General features: G+C 37.4%; 2 long non-coding RNA genes across 2 annotated transcripts; one reads left to right on the top strand and one right to left on the bottom strand.

Moving 5' to 3' along the window:
• Window positions 1-811: 811 nt before the first annotated feature.
• LOC120539148 lies at window positions 812-19,776 on the top strand. Its single transcript, XR_005635561.1, has 3 exons — window positions 812-891; window positions 3,770-3,950; window positions 19,685-19,776. It is a non-coding gene; the product is annotated as an uncharacterized LOC120539148 (long non-coding RNA).
• Window positions 12,091-18,555, bottom strand: LOC120539147. The gene is made up of 3 exons (XR_005635560.1): window positions 18,400-18,555; window positions 13,761-14,020; window positions 12,091-12,339 (listed from the first exon to the last, which is right to left on the bottom strand). It is a non-coding gene; the product is annotated as an uncharacterized LOC120539147 (long non-coding RNA).
• Window positions 19,777-21,603: the final 1,827 nt, after the last annotated feature.

Genomic DNA, 21,603 nt, shown 5'->3' with positions numbered 1-21,603 from the left:
TCACAGTCAATTTGCTGTTCCATCCATGACAAGTCACCTGGCAGGATAAGTTAACACCAACTGTTTTGGCGGGATGCCCATCCACCCATGCTGTCCATTCATTATGATGGCCTCCCAGCCAAGTACAATGAAACCATCTCTTCCATCCAGGATGCTAGTCCATTCTTGTCCTCCATCACATTTTATGCAAAGTACAGTGGGTTTGTGCTGACTTTTAAGCATTATTTTTATTTTTAAATGAAAGTATGAATTTAAGCTTGCAACATGTGTTTATGGGTTAAATGTTGAGCTTAAGCTGATTAAAATGTTTGTAACTGCAACCAAAAAAGTGTGAGATACTGACAGAGGCTTAGATAAATAATTTTTAACCTGCTTTGTTCAGTTCAGGATAGCAGGGGTTAAAGTGTCCGTCCCAGTAGCTTTAGGCACAAACATGATGTCAGCTGATTGTAAGCTACAAACACACCCGAACAATGTTTTATAACAGGCCAAATCAGAGTCGCCAATCAGCTTGTGTTTTGAAAGTAAGAGCACAATACCCAGAGAAAGAAAAACCTCACCCAGACTGTAATCATTCCAGGACAGCCATTCTGCATCTTGAAGCTGTGTGGCAAATGCACTGCCACCATGACACAAATAGTTTTAAATTTCCAACCTGCTTAGATTAATAGTATTACTAGAAGTGACCAACATAAAAAAATAGCATTTTCAATCATTGTATGAAGCCTTGTTACTTGTATCCTTAGTTTCTTGCAAAAATAAATCACTTAGGAAAATGAGCTTAATCTCTTTTCTTTTTCTTTTTAAATATACGTACCTGATTATGTCTGGGAGCTTATGGAACTACTTGATGAAAAAGAAGAGAATGTAAGACGATCCTTAAACTTTGAGGTGAAATCTCTCACATATGTTACTGCTTCTTCTCCAATAGTGGCTAAAAGTGAGACAAATATATATTGGGAATTTCAAAACTTCAAAGCGCAAACAAATTTGAACATGTGCTATGCAACTTTGCAAAACTAAAATACTTTACTATCCTAAAAACTAATTACAGAATATGGAATGGTACATTGGATATCATTGTTAATTCACTGACAACTGTTTTGATTCCTGGTGAATATGTCATATGCCTTCTAAAATTCAAACACATACTATGAGGTAAATTGCCTCATATTTGTATTGTTCCATAATCCAATTCTGGTTGATTTCTCTGGAAACATTTGTATTAATGCTACTATCTAAAGAGACCTGCAACTAGACCAGGGGTGCCCAATGCGTCGATCGCAATCGACCAGTAGATCGCAAAGGTAGTGCAGGTAGATCGTGTTACATTCAAAAAATTTTTTAAACGTTAGTCTATCATATATCCTCCCTATGGCATTTGCCACTTGATTGACATACAGGGCGGCCAGTCTGAGATTTCTTTTCTTCTAACACACTGGTCATCCCGCACGCACGATCAAACGCGCGAGCTACTGCAAAACTCCAGCTGTGATCTAGTTAGCCTTTCAATTTATATCGACTAAAGAAGGGATTTTAAACAAATTGTTTGGGAGGGTATGGGCTTTATGTGTAATTAGAAGAGGATTTTTTCTCTCACTATGTCACAATCGAAGTGCGTTTGTCTGATCTGTCAATCTATCATTGCTATTCCAAAGAAGGAAAATGTGGAAAGGCACTTTCGAACTGTTCATAAAACTACGAAACGGACTTCTTTCCGAAAAGCGATCTGAGAAAGAGAAAGGAGAGGGAACTAAAATCGCAGTTAATCGGACAGCCGTCATTTTTCACTCGGCTGAATTCAAAAACTCCTTGACTGCATTATTCGGCTCTACTTATTTATGCGAGTCAGCCTTTTCCCACATGAAGATTATTAAATCCAAATACTGTAGTGACCATAAATGTATTGAATTGTATTGAAAAGGTTATTCAGTTATGCAAGGTATGACAACGTATATTTTATGTATAAAGTATACTCAGTGTGTGTGTGTGTATATATATATATATATATATATATATATATATATATATATATATATATATATATATATATACATTTTTAATGTAGGTAGATCATTTCGACCTGGTCATTTTAAAAGTAGCTCGCAAGCCGAAAAACTGTGGGCACCCCTGAACTAGACATTTTATTGTACTACAATGCATATATGACACTAAACTTGAACCCAACTTAAACTGGCCTGTTTTGTGCCTCTTCTACGTTAGAGTGGAGTATCAGCCAGAATTGGCTCCTACTATGTTCCAAAATAGGCCTTGACTCAGTGGATAAAGTTCACTCATTTGATAGTGATAAGGAAATAAAAAGTCAGGAGTTGTCTCCCTTAGACTTTCTCATATACTCAAATATGGGGATGGATATTTGAGGAGTAAACCAAGGCAATGATTATATTTTTATATTATGTACATTATAGAACCGTCAACAGCAAATCAAATCAGATCAATAATATATTGAACAATTATTATAAAAGTTGAATAAATCAGACTCTGCAGCTGCATGAATAAAAGGTAAAGTACACTTAATGGAAACAGCCCAAAGGTTGACAGAAATCTACGCTGTGTTCCTAATACTTGCATGCAAAATTTGGTTGACCTAAGTGAAAGCGTACTCAAGTTATTGTATTTACATACACACACACACATTGGGCCCCTCATATCAATCATTTGTTATTTGTTCTGTATTCCAGTTACCAGCTGCCTCAACTTTAGACATATTATCTTGTATATCCACGTCAAGGATTCTGTGCCATGCATTGCTTACTGCTCTTGTCTTCTTCTCTTGAATGTCATATTAGGGCTTGTCTAGTTATGCTAGATGCAGGTTTTCAAAGAGTGTGGCCAAGTCAACTCCATTTTCTCCTCCTCAAGATATCTTCTTCCATGGCAAACTGTTATATTTTCTGCTATTGGTCAATGCTGGTGATGGTTTCAGGCCATTTTACAATTTTGCACAAGGATTGGCTGACAATGGATATATATTCCAAATAGAAGCACTGAGGGTTTCTGTTTTTCAGTTCCTCACTATAACTCAGATTTGATGTTTGAGCTAAACAAACATATCCTGGTGGAGTAGGTGACTTCTTTTGAAACTGAATGATGCTCCAATCTTTCTGATTCCAATACTGACATCAGCCTCTGGCCCACTCTGCTTGTCCACCTAACTCCTAAGATACATAAAGGACCCTAAACCTTCAAGGGTATCTCGGTCCATGTTATATGGCTCTTCACAGTTTGTACTGATCTTCTGGATTTTTGCCTTTTCTCTGTGGATATTGGTTTTCAGCTGAGCTAAAAAGTTAGCAGATCTGGTTGACTTCTCTGGCACCTATCGGTAGCTATGGGACAGAAAAGCAAGGTCAAAAGTGAAACCACTAGATTCTGCTTCTCTTCCTATTGGTGATGGTCTTCATGACCAAATCCAAAACCAAAAGAAATTAAAATAAAAGATTAGGCATCCTTGACATAGAATCCCTCCGTCAGTTGCCCTTTACATAACAGCTTGCTAGACACAAGTTCTCAATCAAAACTGTGAATTTTTGGGGACTCAGTAATATTGGCAACTTCTACATCATTTCCTTGTCTTTACTGTCAAATGCTTTCTCAAAGTTAATGTTCAATGACAAGTTCCAGTAAATCAGCTGTTCCACTAAGATGTGGAGAGTTCCCATCTGATTAATGCTTAAAGGATTTTGCCTGAAGCATTTCTGTTTTTCTTGCATCTTCTTGTCAACTGGTTCTTTCTGTTCTTCACCAGATAATTCTATTAAAAATGTTTCTGGGGACAGACAGAAATCGAAAATCTAACTTGCTGCATCACTTCTGGGCAGCTTGACCAAGTGGCCTTTCTTCCAGTCTGTTGGGATCTCCTCAAGCTTCCAGATTCAAGCAATCCATGAAGAATCCTCACAGGTGACATTAGTACCAGGCACCATGAGGTGCGTGTCAAAGTCGTATGCATTAGAGCCTATAAAAAGGGCAAGGCTGTCACAGTTGTACAATTTTTTATTCATGTGTGGCTAAAGTGAGAAGTCCTTCCAAGGATAGCGAGCTACTTAAAAGAGCAATGAAATGAGCAAAATCCACTGGTGTAGCACTAGCAACTGTCACGAGCACTAGCAAGAGCCACAGTTAGGTCCATAAATATTTGGACAGAGACAACTTTTTCTAATTTTGCTTCTGTACATTACCACAATGAATTTTAAATGAAACAACTGAGATGCAGTTTAAGTGCAGACTTTCAGCTTTAATTTAGTGGGTTGAACAAAACGATTGCATAAAAGTTGAGGCAAATAAAGCATTTTTAACACAATCCCTTCATTTCAGGGGTTCAAAGGTAATTGGACAATTGACTCAAAGGCTATTTCATGGGCAGGTGTGGGCAAGTCCGTCGTTATGTCATCATCAATTAAGCAGATAAAAGGCCTGGAGTTGATTTGAGGTGTGGTGCTTGCATGTGGAAGATTTTACTGTGAACAGACAACATGCGGTCAAAGGAGCTCTCCATGCAGGTGAAAGAAGCCATCCTTAAGCTGTGAAAACAGAAAAACCCAACCGAGAAAATGCTACAATATTACGAGTGGCAAAATCTACAGTTTGGTACATCCTGAGAAAGAAAGGAAGCTCTGGTGAACTCAGCAACACAAAAGACCTGGACGTCCACGGAAGACAACAGTGGTGGATGATCGCAGAATCATTTCCATGGTGAAGAGAAACCCCTTCACAACAGCCAACCAAGTGAACAACACTCTCCAGGGGTAGGCGTATCGATATCCAAGTCTACCATAAAGAGAAGACTGCATGAAAGTAAATACAGAGGAGAGGGTGCACTGCAAGGTGCAAGCCACAAGAATAGAAAGGCTAGATTGGACTTTGCTAAAGAACATCTAAAAAGCCAGCACAGTCCTGGAAAAACATCCTTTGGACAGATGAAACCAAGATCAACCTCTACCAGAATGATGGCAAGAAAAATTATGGAGAAGGCGTGGAACAGCTCATTATCCAAAGCATACCACATCATCTGTAAAACACGGTGGAGGCAGTGTGATGGCTTGGGCGTGCATGGCTGCCAGTGGCACTGGGACACTAGTGTTTATTGATGATGTGACACAGGACAGAAGCAGCCGAATGAATTCTGAGGTGTTCAGAGACATACTGTCTGCTCAAATCCAGCTAAATGCAGTTAAATTGATTGGGCTGGCGTTTCATGATACAGATGGACGATGACCCAAACATACAGCCAAAGCAACACAGGAGTTTATTAAAGCAAAGAAGTGGAAAATTCTTGAATGGCCAAGTCAGTCACCTGATCTTAATCCAATTGAGCATGCATTTCACTTGTTGAAGACTAAACTTCGGACAGAAAGGCCCACAAACAAACAGCAACTGAAAGCCGCTGCAGTAAAGGCCTGGCAGAGCATTAAAAGGAGGAAACCCAGCATCTGGTGATGTCCATGAGTTCAAGACTTCAGGCTGTCATTGCCAGAAAAGAGTTTTCAACCAAGTATTAGAAATGAACATTTTATTTCCAGTTATTTAATTTGTCCAATTACTTTTGAGCCCCTGAAATAAAGGGATTGTGTTAAAAATATACTTAAGTTGCCTTACATTTTTTGCAATCTTTTTGTTCAACCCACTGAACTAAAGCTGAAAGTCTGCACTTCAACTGCATCTGAGTTGTTTCATTTAAAATTCATTGTGGTAATGTACAGAACCAAAATTAGAAAAAAGTTGTCTCTGTCTAAATATTTATGGACCTAAACTATGGTGTTAAAAGGGACACGGCAGAAGAGAAGACCACCTCATAGTTTCAAAGAGTGTGTGGGGTACTTCAAGGAGTTGGAAGTGATTGTTGTGACAACTGACCTCTTGAAGGAAGGACTATGCCATTGTGCTGTGTAATGGTTGATGTATCAGCCATCAAGGAGTCAGTAGCACTATGACCTTGCATTCCATCATTCAAATTATCCGCTTTAGTGCCAGTTCTGGGGCAGCTAATAAAAAGTCTACTAATGTTTCATAATCTCCATTCTAGTTTGACTAATGAGAGTCATCCTTCTATGGTTAGTGAACTACCAGAAAAACAACAAATGAACAAAAATCCATTGGGTCAGTCCTGGCAAAGCATCAAGTAGCATCACAATATTATAAGAAAAATACGCAACCATAGGGAAGACGTTCTGTAAGTAATGTGCTACAAATATCGAAAACAATGGGAATGTAAAATTTCACCTGATTTTGTCACCTTAGGTTTAATAAATTGGATTCTAGGTAATCTGTCCGTAAAAGAAATCAAATTCTAGTTTATTGTTTAATGAATAAGGACTACCTACATTAAAAACAAAATGCTATGATATGAATATGTTGTGTAGCCTTAAAGTTGTAATCTTGAAAACCTTTTATAAAATGTCATTGGAATAAAAATCTAATCGTCTAATCCTCACAGACAAGTGAAAGGACTGCTGGTGTGTGTCACTGCCTTACAGATCTAAATGTCCAAAGAGGTGCTCATTAGGTTACTGGCATCATGTAATAGGATGTGTGTGTAGATGGATCCAGAGATGGACTGGTGCCAGTTAGATTTTGCTTTGAACCGAATGCCACTAGAAACAGAATTGAGCCCTGAAATGGATTAAGTGCGTCTGAAATATAACGGTATGAAAGACGATCAAAATGAATTGAAAATGCTAAATTAAAACATACCATTTTGCCTCCTTTTCCAAATGATCAACACGATGATTGCAACAATAATTAACAATACAATAGCAATGGCGACTCAATGATGATACCAGTAGAAGAATCAGATTCTGAAATAAGTTAAACATATTACAATGGTTAACAGAGTATTTTATAATTATCCCAATACTAGAATGAGTGGAAAACTGTGGGGCCATATTTTATAGTCATGTTATTATAATGCAACACAATGTCTATTACGTGACCTCTAGCAGCATAAACATGGCAATGTCCGTGATCAAAGATTCACAAAATTTCAGTATCAGTAATAAATCAAAAGGGTGTTTAAAAAAAAAAAAAACATTATTAATTTACAACAAAATTACTGTTTAATAAAGTAAAGAATCACAACATGTATTATCTGTGACTGCCCTTTTTATATGCTTTATTAATTGCTAGCTTTAAAATATATTGTCTAAAGACTGTTAAGTGGGAAAACCATTAAAATGATAGCACACTCAAATGTAAAAATAAAATTAAATAACAAGTTTGGTAAAAGTGTGACAAGTGAACTCTTGAAGGGAGGACTATGCATCCATTACTCATATGCTCTTACTGTGTGTAACAAAACCTTAACAAAGGTCTTCGTGACACTTATAAGGCATCAGCAAAGTGGTTATTCATCTCTGCAATATGGTCTACTGATGTAACTTCACTTTGGAATGGTCAAAGATGGATCAAGTGAGACATTTCTTTTGACATTGCATACGTACATCAGCATAAGACATGGGAATTCTTCATATTCACAAGTAATTTTACCAGCATATCATTGGCTCTTAATATGCCATGCTACACAGAGATGAATAACCAATTTGTTATTAAGACCAAAAGACACCTTTTTGAGGTCTTGTTACCTAACAGTATGTAACTAATGCAGTATCTAAACTAAGATGTTTAATGAAATGCAGGAAATGGCCTCAGGTAGAGCTAGTGGTTTCTGAAGATAAAGCCTTGAATATCTTGCACCAAGAAATAACTGACAGATCACACAGCAGTTTTGCTTTGTGCTTCATTTTCCACACCCAATTCCTTATCAGCTCCCCTTCATCCTCACCTTTGTGATTCCAGGTTACAATGAGGTTTTTAGTTAGACTGGAGTGCTTCACCACACAGGAGTAACTGTATTTCTGCAGGTCCATGGAACTCACTGTAAGGTTGATCCTGATTTGATATGTTTCATCTCCATTTGGTAAAATCTCTCCACTTGTTGATTCTACCTGTTTCCCATCATCTCTAATCCACGTTACATTAATTTCGCCAGGTAAGAATCCAGTTACAAAACAAGTGACTTCAGTAGGCATTCGCTGTACCAGAAACGCTTCCGGCTTAACTGCAAATATAATAGAGATCTATTAAAAATAATTCAATATTCCATCAATCCATTTCTTTTCCAAACATGCTTATTTTTAAACAGAACACCTGACTTGTGTGACAGCTGAATCTGGCACAAGACGCAAACTATCCTAACATTAACAACTTTTAGATGTCCTGCACTTTGCTTACCTATAAATGTAATATTTTGTTTTAAAATTATCACACTGTTGTACTGTATGATATCCTGATTTATTTATCAAACCTTATATAAAGGCCTATCACTGTAGAAACAATAAAACTGAATTCACAAAACAAAAACATTTCTTTCTAGCATTTTACAAATTCCCTAACTTTTATCAAAGCAGTAAATGAATTGTAATCTCAAATTCATACTTTTTACAGAACAGTGTGACGCATGTGCACTTGGGGCTCACCATACTGGCTCTGTGATGGTAAGCAGTACCATCCTGGGGCAATACGGGATGCTGTTGCTAATGCTGTCTTCTCAAGGAAGAAGCCTAGCTTGCTTTCATGCCCCAAGCAGACCCCACCCCTTCCAGATGGGGTGTAATAAAACGGCGTCTTCAGAGGGTGGTGGCTCACTCCAGAACCAGCAGTCAATGAAGATGGATCTCCCACTCTAACTTGTGTTCAGTTTTCTTAGCCTTTATCTGATAGTTGTGATGAGTGCACCAAAATGTTTTATTTTGTCATTTTCTGTTTTGGCATGGCAACTACAATTATATGGGATGCCCCAACTATTTTGTCTGGCCCTTTGCCGTCTGTCCACCAGTCACAACAGCTAATCTTTCTTATCATTCCTCCAGCACTTGTTAGTATCAGTTAAGTTAAAGCTTCACTTTTTACTTGCAACAAACACCATTTTCTCATATAATGGATGTTATTGCTTGTTTACCCATTCTCCTGTTTTTATAACTAAATAATTCGTGTACCAAATATATTCACAATAAATACATTTCATTGAGTAATTAATGCATTTTACAAGAGAAATGATGCAATGGTATACTCTGTGGCAAACAATGACCACAATTAATAACTCTGTAAGTACTGGTATCTGGCAGCAAGAACTTATTTGGACCTTGTCCTGCAGGATGATGTGCATGAAAGCAATTGTCACTTTATTATAAAGCACAGAGCATAAAAGTTGCATAATATCATGTGTTAATAAATAATACACTGCATATTTGGAAAAATCAAACATTGGATTCCTATTAAGTAAACAGTTAGCCACTCCCTATAATGTAGACCTTGCTCTCTTAAGTGTTACCTTTTTATTTTCTTTCCATTTTGCCTTCATTAGAAATTTTGGTTGCTATCCTATATAACAACTTTGTTTTAGTTCACTTTTTGGTTATGGACCATGTCTCACCAGGTCTCACATGCGTATCTAAGAATCACCCTCCTGGCTCATGCTTGATAAGCAATACCACCCCAGAGCTAGAGGGTGCTGTCACAAAGGTATAGTCTCTTTCTGGTCCTACAGCACAGAGAAGATGCACATTGTGGGTAGTTGACTCCACCCCTTCGGATCGGAGGGCTATGTATCCAAGGTGCTGAAAGAAGGTGGCATCTCATTGTGCATTGACTCTCAACAGAGACAGAGCTCCAATCCAGACACGAAAGATGTTACGAGATTGATAATGACCTTTTGTTTTGAATGATATGCACTATTGTGCAATGTTTTGTTATATTCAGTTCTGTTTATCCAACATTTATCTGGATGCAGGGTCATATTTCACACAAAATACAAAGAAATAGCAAAAAGAAAAATAAATTAAAATGTCTCATCTGATTATATAAAATAATGAAACGGGTGTTTGGCAGCATCTAGCCTATGCAAAATCTATACAAAATCATGGTAAAAGAATTATACTATTGTAATTTTAATTCATTGTACGTTTTGTTTACAACAGAAATCCATGCTGGAAGCATCATAAACTGTGATAGCCATGACAGTATTGGAAGCTGTGACAGGGCATCACTTCATTAGAGCGCAGCTCACTTACACACCAACACATAATCATACTGGGCGATGTACAGCTGCCTAGGAACTTAACATATACACCGTTCAGATATCAGATACAGAAGCTTATTCATGGCACTCAAAAATCATTTTTTATTTTGTTATTTTGTAAAAGTATTGCATTTGTTCAATAATAATTGAATCTTCTTATATAATACGCTACGTGGCTGTTCGTTTGTCTGTCCAGGATTTTAAATCACCTGTAGCTTGCAAACCATTTTAATTATTAACTTGAAATTTGGTACTCATATACTACGTGACGTCTACTATCTGCTTTCCGGATGATGATTTTATTACTCTTTTTATTTTTATTTTATTTTATTGTAGAGTCAGAGCACAGCAGGGAGGCCGTCTGGTGCATGCGTACGGGCACCGTTCTCATTCCCTATCACCTTCGCGGTCACTTCCTCTACCTCTTCATACCTTCAATCATTCTTGAGGCAGACTGAAGACTTAAGTGCCAGCTTAAGTGAAAAATTAAAAAAATTGCAACACAAACACTGGGGTGGACAAAAGAACAGCTGCTCAGAAAGCAGTAAGCGCATCAATCTTTGAGTAAACGAATGCCAAACGTACGGAGAAAGAGGATGAAAACTATAAGTCAAGTGTATTCACTGCACGTTATCATGCAGTATGCCATTACTGGTAATAAATATAAGTAATTTAATAATTTTCAATAATAATTATTAAATTATTTTGCAATATAATTGTGTTATTTTGCAACAAATATTGTATTATTTCACAATAATTATTTCTTTATTTCACAAAAATATTGTGTAATTTCTCAAAGATTTTAACTCCTGCGGTCAGTAACATTATGAACACACTTGCTTTGTCTAGTCTAGTACTTGTCTAGTAACAGTTTTAGAGAAAGACGTTAGCCATGCATATAGCACACAATCAGTTAATAAGAATTATCGCTGTTGGTAGAGTTTGGTTTTGATCTCTCAAATACTGTTTTCCCTTCTGGTTATGGACTGCATCTGTTTCCTTGAGTATGTTTCACCTGGCAGCCCTTGTTTTTGAAGTACTACAATTTTTCTCCTTCTGATCACATATTATGCTATTATTATGATTAGACATTAAACAGTTTAAGATATCAATTGTATTTCATTAAAATATAAGCTAATGTTGTTGTGCCTGTAGAACTTTGATTGAAACTAAAACAAACATCTACGTACATAAATCACAATGCCTAGAAATGATATTCAACAGGATTACTGACTGTTTGTTCTGACAGCCATAGCAGCTGAATTTTCTGCAACCAAAGCCTTTATTTGATGTTTCTTCTTCCCCTTAAACAACTGGTATAATTCACTTCTTGTGGGTATCTTCTGCATTTACTACAGTAAATAGATATAAAACCACCCTAACACATACTGTTTGATTTCCTTACAAGAGAAGGCCTGAACAATAGTTGACCTCTTGTTGGTGTAATTTTGTAAATTCCATTATTAGAATTAGCCGTGTTTCTCCAGGGCTAGGTTCAATTCAGGACTCATGGAATTTACTTCTTCTACCTACATGGCTTTTCTTTGGGTATTTCTATCCACAACCCAAAGATGTCCTTGTTATTTGGGAACTGTACGCTACACTGGTATATCCATGAGTGTGAGTGTACACTGAAAATGAGTCCTGCTGCCGGGTGGTGATGGAGTTGGAATGGTGATTTTTAGAAAGGGTAGACAAATTAATGGCTATGACCATATTAACACAAATGACCAGAAGTTGCTCTTTACCTTCATCTGATCTCTAAGATATTTGGGGCATTTTGTTTTTTATGTTTAAACACTGCATACAGAGATATGTAATCAAAAGTCTAATTGACCAAACAGCCACAAGTTAATTTTCTAATGAAATACATGTAGCCCTGTAGCCATGCAAGATGGATATTAAAACCCATAGCAAACACATTTATGAAAGCAAGTACTGGATAATCTGTGACAATGCATAAGCATGAAATATGTCTTTAAACATTCCTTACCTTGCTTATTCAGTGTTTTTGCCCCAAAAATAGTAATCTGCTGTAACAATCCAAAACAGACTGCTTCCAAAATTGTACAGAAATAAGCGAACGTTACAAATATCTTCAAGAACCTTTACTTCCTGTTGAGCAGCAGTACATTTCAGTGAGGTTGTATTAAATAAGAGCAAGTCATTCCCATCATACCCTAAAACAGCAAATGAGCTTCCATTTATATCACATCCAGCCATCCCTTGAAGAAAATGAACACCTGTTGGAACATAAGCAGAATGCCTAAATTGAAGCTGAATTATTGCTCTTTTAATATATCAGTGTATCTCTGTGTCCATCCAGTTGTTATGTCTGTCATTTCAAAAGATGGCGATCTTTCTAGTAATAAAATGGATTGCATTTGCCATTCCATCAGATGGTATAACACAAACATTAAAACTCCTTTTACGAATTCTATACCAAATGGCAAATAACAGAGAGAGATGCATTGCATTTGTCATTTCAACTGATGTTGAATCACAAACATTTGTAGTAATGTGTTTTATTACTACACATGTTTGTAATACTCTTTCCTTTAAATAATACATTCTAAAAGATGGTGCATTGCATACGTTAGCATTGACGTGTATGTAGATTAATTAGATTTCAACTCATTTTTGATGGGTAGCTCAGCTAGCATGCTTATAAAATGCTAAAAGACCCCAGGAAAATATCATTTAATCAGGCTGGAAAGGTTTACTAAACCAGGTTTACAGGTTGTGGCCTTCATCAGTCTTTGCCTATACCAGTAGACTGGAAATCAAGGAAATTAAACACCACTGACACTCTTCCCATGATCTGTCAGCAAGAATCTGATACACAATATTTCAAGAGATGAGGGAAAATGTTAGAGAAGGAAAATGGTATTGTCAGGCATGATAAGAAATGCCAGACATGCTGTGCTGGGGTTTTCTTGCATGACAGTGTCATGTGAAACCTCACTAATGTGCCACTTCCAAAGAAACAACAGTTATGTGGCTTTTAACAAGTTCTTTGCAAAAGGTGCTAATATTACATGCTACAGTTAGGTAATAGCAGAGAGCAATGGCTGATGTATAAACAGGCATAATGCAACACTTGATTTTTGGTTGCTCCGTTAGAGGTCGCCACAGCGGATCATCTTCTTCCATATCTTTCTGTCCTCTGCATCTTGTTCTGTTACACCCATCATCTGCATGTCCTCTCTCACCACATCCATAAACCTTCTCTTAGGCTTTCCTCATTTTCTCTTGCCTTTTAATATTACGAGTATTACGAGTTTTTAAGAGTAAACTTTTTAAGCAAAGCCCTGGAGGGTGGCGAGAGTAGCAGCACTGCCTGTTCATTTCCTGGCCTATCTACAGTAGGAGGTATTCTCCCTGTGTTACTGTAAAGACCTCAGCTTCTTCACATTCTTCAGACCTGCACAAGAGTAACTGTGTGAAACTGTCTGACTTCACAATCTGGGCTGGTTCTTGCTTTAGGCTAGACTCTGAGAGGCTGGGGTCTGGCTGTGACTGTGGTGACTCAGTAATACAGCAAGAAGAAGAAAATGGATGGATGGATCACTGTGCACATTTATATAGTACAGTAAGAAAACTCAGGTCCCACTCATAAAATCAACCATTTGTATCAACATCTGTCTTTGCATTGTGTACTCACCAGATGTTTGATTGAAAAGTCCCATTACAGTTTTCATTGCATTGTTGCTAAGATCCTTCAGATAATATAAGAGATTATTCTGAAATGTCCAGAACTGCTGATCTTCAATATTTTTAACCACTCATACTGTGGAATAAATGACATATTATTGCTGTCATAGTGATACAGTTCCAGCTCATCTACCATCTCATAAAGAGTTAAGTTTGGGAACTCAGTGCTGTTTAGGCCAACAATATACAAGGCTCTGATGGAGAGCATAGCTGAAAAATAAAACGAGAAAAGAGTTACTGGAGGCATTTGACATATTAACCTGTTTGTTGCCATTGTATTTGCAATCCCTTCACTTTGGTCTAAATAGTACTTTAACGGTGACCTGTGTTAAGCAATTAGCAAAGGGCAGAGAAAATTGTTTTTAAATTTAAATTATGTTTCTTTTGCATTTCAGTCAGTTCAAGACACTGCACAACATTTTGAAAATGTCCAAAAGAAACAATAATAAGCTATTAAAAGACACAATGCAATCCTTTCCACTAACTCTCACAGTGATAAGATGTAATGTGACCAGCTGGCACCTAAAATTGAATATAAAAATTATTAGCAGTGATAGAGTGACACAGTATAAAAAGAAAATCCCAATCTATGGTATGTGAGGGTACAAAAAGGAAAAAAAGTCTGGTGCACCAAACACAAGGAAAGGCGTAAAGAGAGAGAAGCCATTAGTGTTGTAGTTACAGTCAAGAAGTGCTTCTGCTTAGAGGGAACATTTCCTATTAGCACACCGGGAAAAACACTGCCTCTGAGGTCATGGTAGCCAATAAATGAGCTATTACTGGACGGGACTCCTGACCAATGAATTAGGATAGAAGTGGGTTTTCAGCTTAAATGTGTCATGTCTTTTATTATACTTTATATTTGTGCACAACAATTGGAATTCACTAAAAGGATTTCTTTTCTGTTAACAAAAAATGTATGGTATTTGGTTCTCATTGACATTTTTACATCTTTTGGGATTGTTCAGATCTGGTCCCCTTCAATTTTGTATCAGGAATTTTCTTCTCTGTTTTCCGTAAAGATGTTCTAGCCATTTCTGGAAGCAACACAGGTACGAGACAGATGCAAAAATTATATTTTCAATTTTTATTTAACTTGCAAGTTATTTCTCCTCTTTCTTTGATCTATTCATATTTAACACTATAATTGCCTTAAGTTAAAATGTAAGGCTTTTTGTTTTTATTTCATATCAAATCATACTATTGTTCATACATTTAACAATAAATCATTAATAAAACATTATGACAGACATACATACACAAAATGATCTCTAATACCTTACACCGCCACAGAGGGTCATCTTCTTCCATATCTTTCTGTCCTCTACATCTTGTTCTGTCACACCCTTCACCTGCATGTCCTCTCTCACCACATCCATAAACCTTCTCTTAGGCCTTCCTCTTTTCCTCTTGCCTGACAGCTCTATCCTTAGCATCCTTCTCCCAACATACCCAGCATCTCTCCTCTGCACATCTCCAAACCAACGTAATCTCGCCTCTCTGACTATGTCTCCCAACCATCCAACTTGAGCTGACCCTCTAATGTACTCGTTTCTAATCCTGTCCATCCTTGTCACACCCAGTGCAAATCTTAACATCTTTAACTCTGCTACCTCCAGCTCTGTCTCCTGCTATCTGGTCAGTGCCACCGTCTCCAACACAATCTCTTTCACTCTTCTTGATATCCATCTGTCACAAATTACTCCTGACACTCTTCTCTACCCATTCCACCATAATGAGAGTTTATTACTTAACAATTTAATACCAAAAATGACTGTACTTCAAAATATTTCAATTCCTAGAAGTGGTTTGGCAAGAGAAAAGGTTAACCCTGGTATAGAAGTCATCACATCATGTACAACTCCAATCACTCTTTATTATTAACCTGAAACATGCATAACTGTGTTGAGCTTACATGATCCTTCTTCACTACCTGACCCTGGCAGTCAGCCTCAGTTCTTTCCTACATTAAGTAATTTCAAAATTGGCACTAAAATACCACAGTGGTAAAAAATGAAAAACAATCAAACTTAATTAAACAAAGCAAACAGAAGTGCAAAACAAGAGAACACTGTCAGAAGAAAAAGGAAATAAGAAATTACTATGCAGGCATAAATAGAAAAAGTGCTTCAATATATCCGTAAACGTATTGACAAAATAAAATGTAGTAAGTATATTTTTGATTAGACCTGATGATCTGCCACTGCTGCCATGGCTGCTTATATAGTGACAAAAATGTTGTCAAGACCATCCTTTACAACTTTATATTAATTATTTGGTTACTTTTGTGGAAATGAGATTCCATTTTATTTTTACTCCTTTGTATTCTTGGAATGAAGGGTAAAATCAACAGTACAATTTCATTTAGCAATATAAATAAATATGTTCAGACAGCAGAACTCAGTGCTCGTCGTATATAACAACTGTTTTGATGTCTTTTGAAATTGTTAATTGTTGATAAGGTCTACTGTTTGAATATATGTATTGTTTAAAAAAAAGCAAACCAGTGCCATTTTTGTTATGGAAATTCTGGTGGGCCGTCCTAGACTTTTCTTTATGTGTGGAGACTTCACGAACCTTAACATTAACTTACTTAACTTATACTATCTGTCCTTCTTTTATTAATGGCTGGAGAGATTGCAAGTTCATGTTATATTTGCTCACTCATAACTCAATCAGACAATGGGATGCTATTGCCTGGTCTGTTTTGATTGGCAGCAGGTCATTGTGATATCCTCTCACATTGTCTTAATTAGAGGCTAAAAAGACAAGCAAATACACGAAAAGAACATGCAGACTGTGCACACACTGCACAACTTAAACATAAGACTCTGGGGCTGTACGGCAGCAGCACTAACCAGCGTGTGACCAGGTGTTTGCAGGACAGAAAGACCACGGCAAGTGAGTGAAGATCAAAATCAACAATGTAGCTTGTTTCAAGAAGATAGGTACATTATTTTGGAGGTTATTTTTGGAAGTTCGTTGTACATAGATCTTGCTATCTGGATATGTCAAAAGGCACATTTTAAAATGTTCTACCTTAGGAAGTAGTCATCCAGGAGCACTACGTAAAGCAAGAAATGCATAATGTACCGACAAAATTGTAATTCATTTCAATTGTCCATAGACACCATTCTAAAATCAACTGATGTTTTGAACATTGTGGAAGCAAAATCTGAACTTGACTCGATAGTAAATTTCTGACCCCATTAAACATATATTTACATGGAAGTAAAAACAAAGAAGCATCTAAACTGTGGACAAAATAAAATTAAATTAAAACTGCCTCCATTGCCTTATTTGATCTCCATCTCAATTCACAGCTTTGCATCTACAAAAAATAAATAGCCTTTTAATATGTGTTTTGTTTTTCCAATCAAGGTCTTTTACTTTATTTCTCATGTTTTCTTAAGCTGCTGCATTAATATTGATCAATACGGAATTTGCTTCATTTCTGACACCCACAGAATGACAAGGCAGCATCACTTCATGAACTTCAGATATTGTGAATGCCAAAGCAGATACAAAACAAAGTAAAGAAACCAATGATGCACATAAAATAAAAGAATGGCAAGAAGTGAAAGAAACTGTTGAAACACATGCCAATAGCTTTCAAAATCTTTAACATGGTCAGTTATTCTTACTACACAATAGAAGGCAACAGAAAATTACAACTCTGGAGAAAATCATGAAGTACAAAAATAATATGAAAAATGTGTGCAGCCAATGTCTGATTAACTTAAATAAATCTCTGCAAGAATCAGTCGTTCTCAAATAAATACCTTCCTGTAAGTCTGTTTGATATTTTCCAATAAGTTATATTATACTGTACATATAAATGAATACTTTTTCTTAGTTAATGCATACAGTGATGATCCAGACAGATAAATTCCTTACACTTGCTTTAGGAGTTGCCATTCAGTGTTAACAGGAAGCAGCACTTGGCTTTTCAACCACAGACTATTGTTTCTGGCACATTCCTTCTTATGTTCTGTATAAACCGGAATTATTCTAGATATGCAGTACAATTTGTCCTGTAATACAATATAAATACTACTCACTACTTCTCTCTCTCTGTTCATCAAGCCTGTCTTTAATATTTCCTACATTTGTGTCACAAATCTGCACGCCTGTACTTTTTAGAATCTTACCAGCTACCTGAACACCCCACGTTCTCATCACCTCCAGACCCCAGCTCTGTCTAATGGGATTGCAGGCCTTTAATGTTGTTAGTCAAGTCTTCTTACTCTTGAGTTGTTTGTACAGTTCAGATTTCGAAGCATGCCTTAATATGTGATATTCTTTTCCTACTCTGAAACAAACCCATTTTCACATTAAGCTTTTTTTTAATTATATGTTAACATTTATTAATGTAGTTTAGAGATATATGGTTCCAGGTGAAGTCAATTAAAAATAATTATTAATATTATAAACTATATATTTTACAAACTTTACTAACTTCTTAATGTAAAAAGTAGAAAGCATTGATTCTAGCACTATTAACTTGAAGACTGCTTACACTATCTTATTTTACCAGTTTATTAAGAAATATTTGATAAAAAATGCATATTACTGAATTTAAAATTTACCTGAGTATGATGCATGGATGCAACATAGTATTCCTCCTGCTAAAAGCCAATACATATCTTAAATTATCAATAACACAATTTAAAATCTGCTCTTAAAAGCTCTTGATTATCCATCTATAGGACTGATTCATGCTTTACTTCTGTAATGAAGAACATAAGAGAGTGAGATTCCTCTCCTGCCACAGAGCCTGTATGGTCACATGGTGGCTTGAAATCCACCAAGAAATTGTAATCTGTAACTGGCATTTTCCCTTATTTGCATAAGAAGAACATTTTTTCATAAATGCAAGTTACTGCTAAATATAGTGAATAGTATGCCAAGGTACACTGAAAAAGGGAAATTGCAGGTTGTTACATTTACAAGAATGTATTTACTTTATATTAGATGTATTGTTTATGTTCCACTTTTGAATATAACTCGATCATGTTTAATTTATTGAATCTTGTGGGATGTGCAATATACTAATTTCAGTCACTTTGTGCCGGTCCTAAGCTCGGGTAAATGGTGAGGGTTACGTCAGGAAGGGCATCTGGTGTAAAATTTTGCCAAATAAATATGCAGACAACAATTTTTAGATGATCCGCTGCGGCTACCCCTAACTGGAGCAGCCAAAAGAAGAAGTAGGTGGAAGTCAAAATAGTTGTATTTAGTTTTCACCAAAAATTAATACGCACCAAGTGGATTTATCATCGGCAGAGGTTGGATAACTTGACGATAAAATCACGTGACTTTGAAAGGAGCAACAGGTTGTTTGTTTGAGTTATTGTCGCTGGTTAAAAGGAAAAGGTTAGTGAAATAAAAGTAAAAAAATAAAACACACACACACAACGAGAAATATTCAGATACTCATTTAAAATACTTAATCACACAGCCAAACGCGTTACTCCGTTCTGCATTTTTTCTTTTATTTGTATTCTCTTTTAATGTTTTGTCAAGGGTGGCACAGTGGTAGTGCTGCTGCCTCACATTAAGAAGACCCGGTTCACGCTCCAGGTCCTCCCCTTGTGGAATTGCTTTATTGACATGAGCCATGTTTATTTAACATAATTAATTTAACAGAGAATGAAAAATTTCATTCATTTTATATAAAATGATCCAGTTGTTTCAGAATATAATAATTTGGTGCATTAAGCATAATTAAATTATTTTTGATAAAATTATTTTATTATGTGCAACCAATGTACATATTTTTATTTTAATCTGACATGCCATTTTGCAGTGTATAATGAAAGATTTTATATTTTAAGAATATCGTTTAATGAGATAAAGCTTTTTACATTTCAGAACGATTCATGAGACTTGTCAGAGATGCCTGGGGTGGTGACCCGGCCGGGATGCCCAGGAAGACCGGAAGAGGGCTTACGCCCACCTCAGACCACGTGGGGCAACCACCCTGGTTCCTTTGGGTGCCATGGGTACAGAGCTTTGAAGCTCTACCTTGTAGGGGCCTGTGGTCAGGGGCCCTGTGCCTTGGGAGCCCTGGACCTTGGCATTTCTGCCACACCAGGAAGTGCCAGGGGAAGAGGATCGGGGACATCCGAGTGCTTCCGGTACACAGCCGGTGCTTCTGCCACACAGGGGCATGTCAGCGTAAGGTCACTGGAGGACACCTGGAGCACATCCGGTGCATATAAAGGGACTGCCTCCCTTTAGACAATGCCTGGAGTCAGGAGTGTAGGAGACAAGGTCTTGGAGGAGAGGCAAAGAGGCGGCCTGAAGAAGCAAGGTATTGGTGTTGTGGCCAGGACTTTGGGTACTTGTGTGGTTTGTGTGGCACTGGACTTTGTAAATAATGTATAATAAACATGTTGTGGGTGACATTAATGTGTCTGCCTGTCTGTGTCAGGGCCAGCCTCCACAGGCTATTTTTCCACAAAATATATGACCTACATCTTTGATGTGGAACAGCATCCAGCCTTTCACCAGTATGCAGTTCCGCAACCCTCAGACACTTCCTTTTGGATTGTAAGAACAGCTTAAACGCAAGCAAGATACACATGGCATCATAACTAAATACTGAGATACTTAGTCTCAACACTAGAGGACTGCAGTTCCCTTAAATGTTCAGACTATCATCCCACAGCTAACATCCTTCATCCGGGAAGGGGAGAAACAGCAGACCAAGCCCTCACCATGTAATTCATGTTTGCTGAATACAGCCAGCGATTGGGAAATGCATATGAAAGAAAAAAGCTGCGGTATGCCTGTCTCGCAGCTAAGATAGAGGAGCGAGGCTGGAAGGTGAAGGTCCGTCCAGAGGAGGTGGGCTGCAGGGGCTTTGTAGCTAGTTCTGATGGGCTGCTGAATGCTATTAGCATCAGACACACTGTCTTTTACTATATATATATATATATATATATATATATACTAGCAAAATACCCGCGCTTCGCAGCGGAGAAGTAGTGTGTTAAAGATGGTGCTCCACACCATCGACACTTTGGCTCAGCACGGCACCCAGGCCTGTGTCTGAAGCGTCCGTCTGGAGGATGAACGGCAAAGAAATATATATATATATATATATATACATATCTATTGTGGACTATGCCCGCAGTTTATCCCGCCAAGACCCCCAAGCCGCTAGATGGAGCCCTCCCTGCAATGTGGAGATGCCCGATTTTCCAGCAGGGCATCATGGACTTTGTAGTTGTAATACACAGTCCTGCTGGATAACGTCGGGGCTGCCAGGGGATGCTGCAGGGAGGCACAGAGACATTTGCTTTTCCTACAGCCCAGAAGTACTTGCAGGTGTGAAGGACATATAGAGCCTTTGTTACACAGGTCACGAGGACAGAAGGAATAAAGTGCTTCCGGGCTGACAAAGAAAGAAAAGTTTTGATTTGACCCGAAGTGCTTGGAAGTCACATGGACTGCAGGTTAAGGAGCACTTCCGGGTCGTGGACTATATAAAGGACAGTGAAACACCAGAGCGTTGAGCTGAGCTGGGTGGTAGGAGGGCAACGCGTCTGGGAGTTGGAGGATTGATTATTGTTGGTATTATTGTGTTTATTTGCAGTATAGTGTGGAGTGGAGGGTGCATAGTGCGCATAATTATCGTAATAAAAGAATTATTGCACTTTTACCTGGTGTTTGACGTGGTACCTGAGGGTTCAAGGGAGCGATATTGCCCCTACTGCTACACTACATATATACACACATACATATACACACATATATATACGTGTAACGGTCATAGCGGTCATAAC

Source organism: Polypterus senegalus, chromosome 11, assembly GCF_016835505.1.
Source record: "Polypterus senegalus isolate Bchr_013 chromosome 11, ASM1683550v1, whole genome shotgun sequence".
NCBI lineage: Eukaryota > Metazoa > Chordata > Cladistia > Polypteriformes > Polypteridae > Polypterus > Polypterus senegalus.
This window is presented reverse-complemented; position numbering and strand designations above follow the sequence as displayed.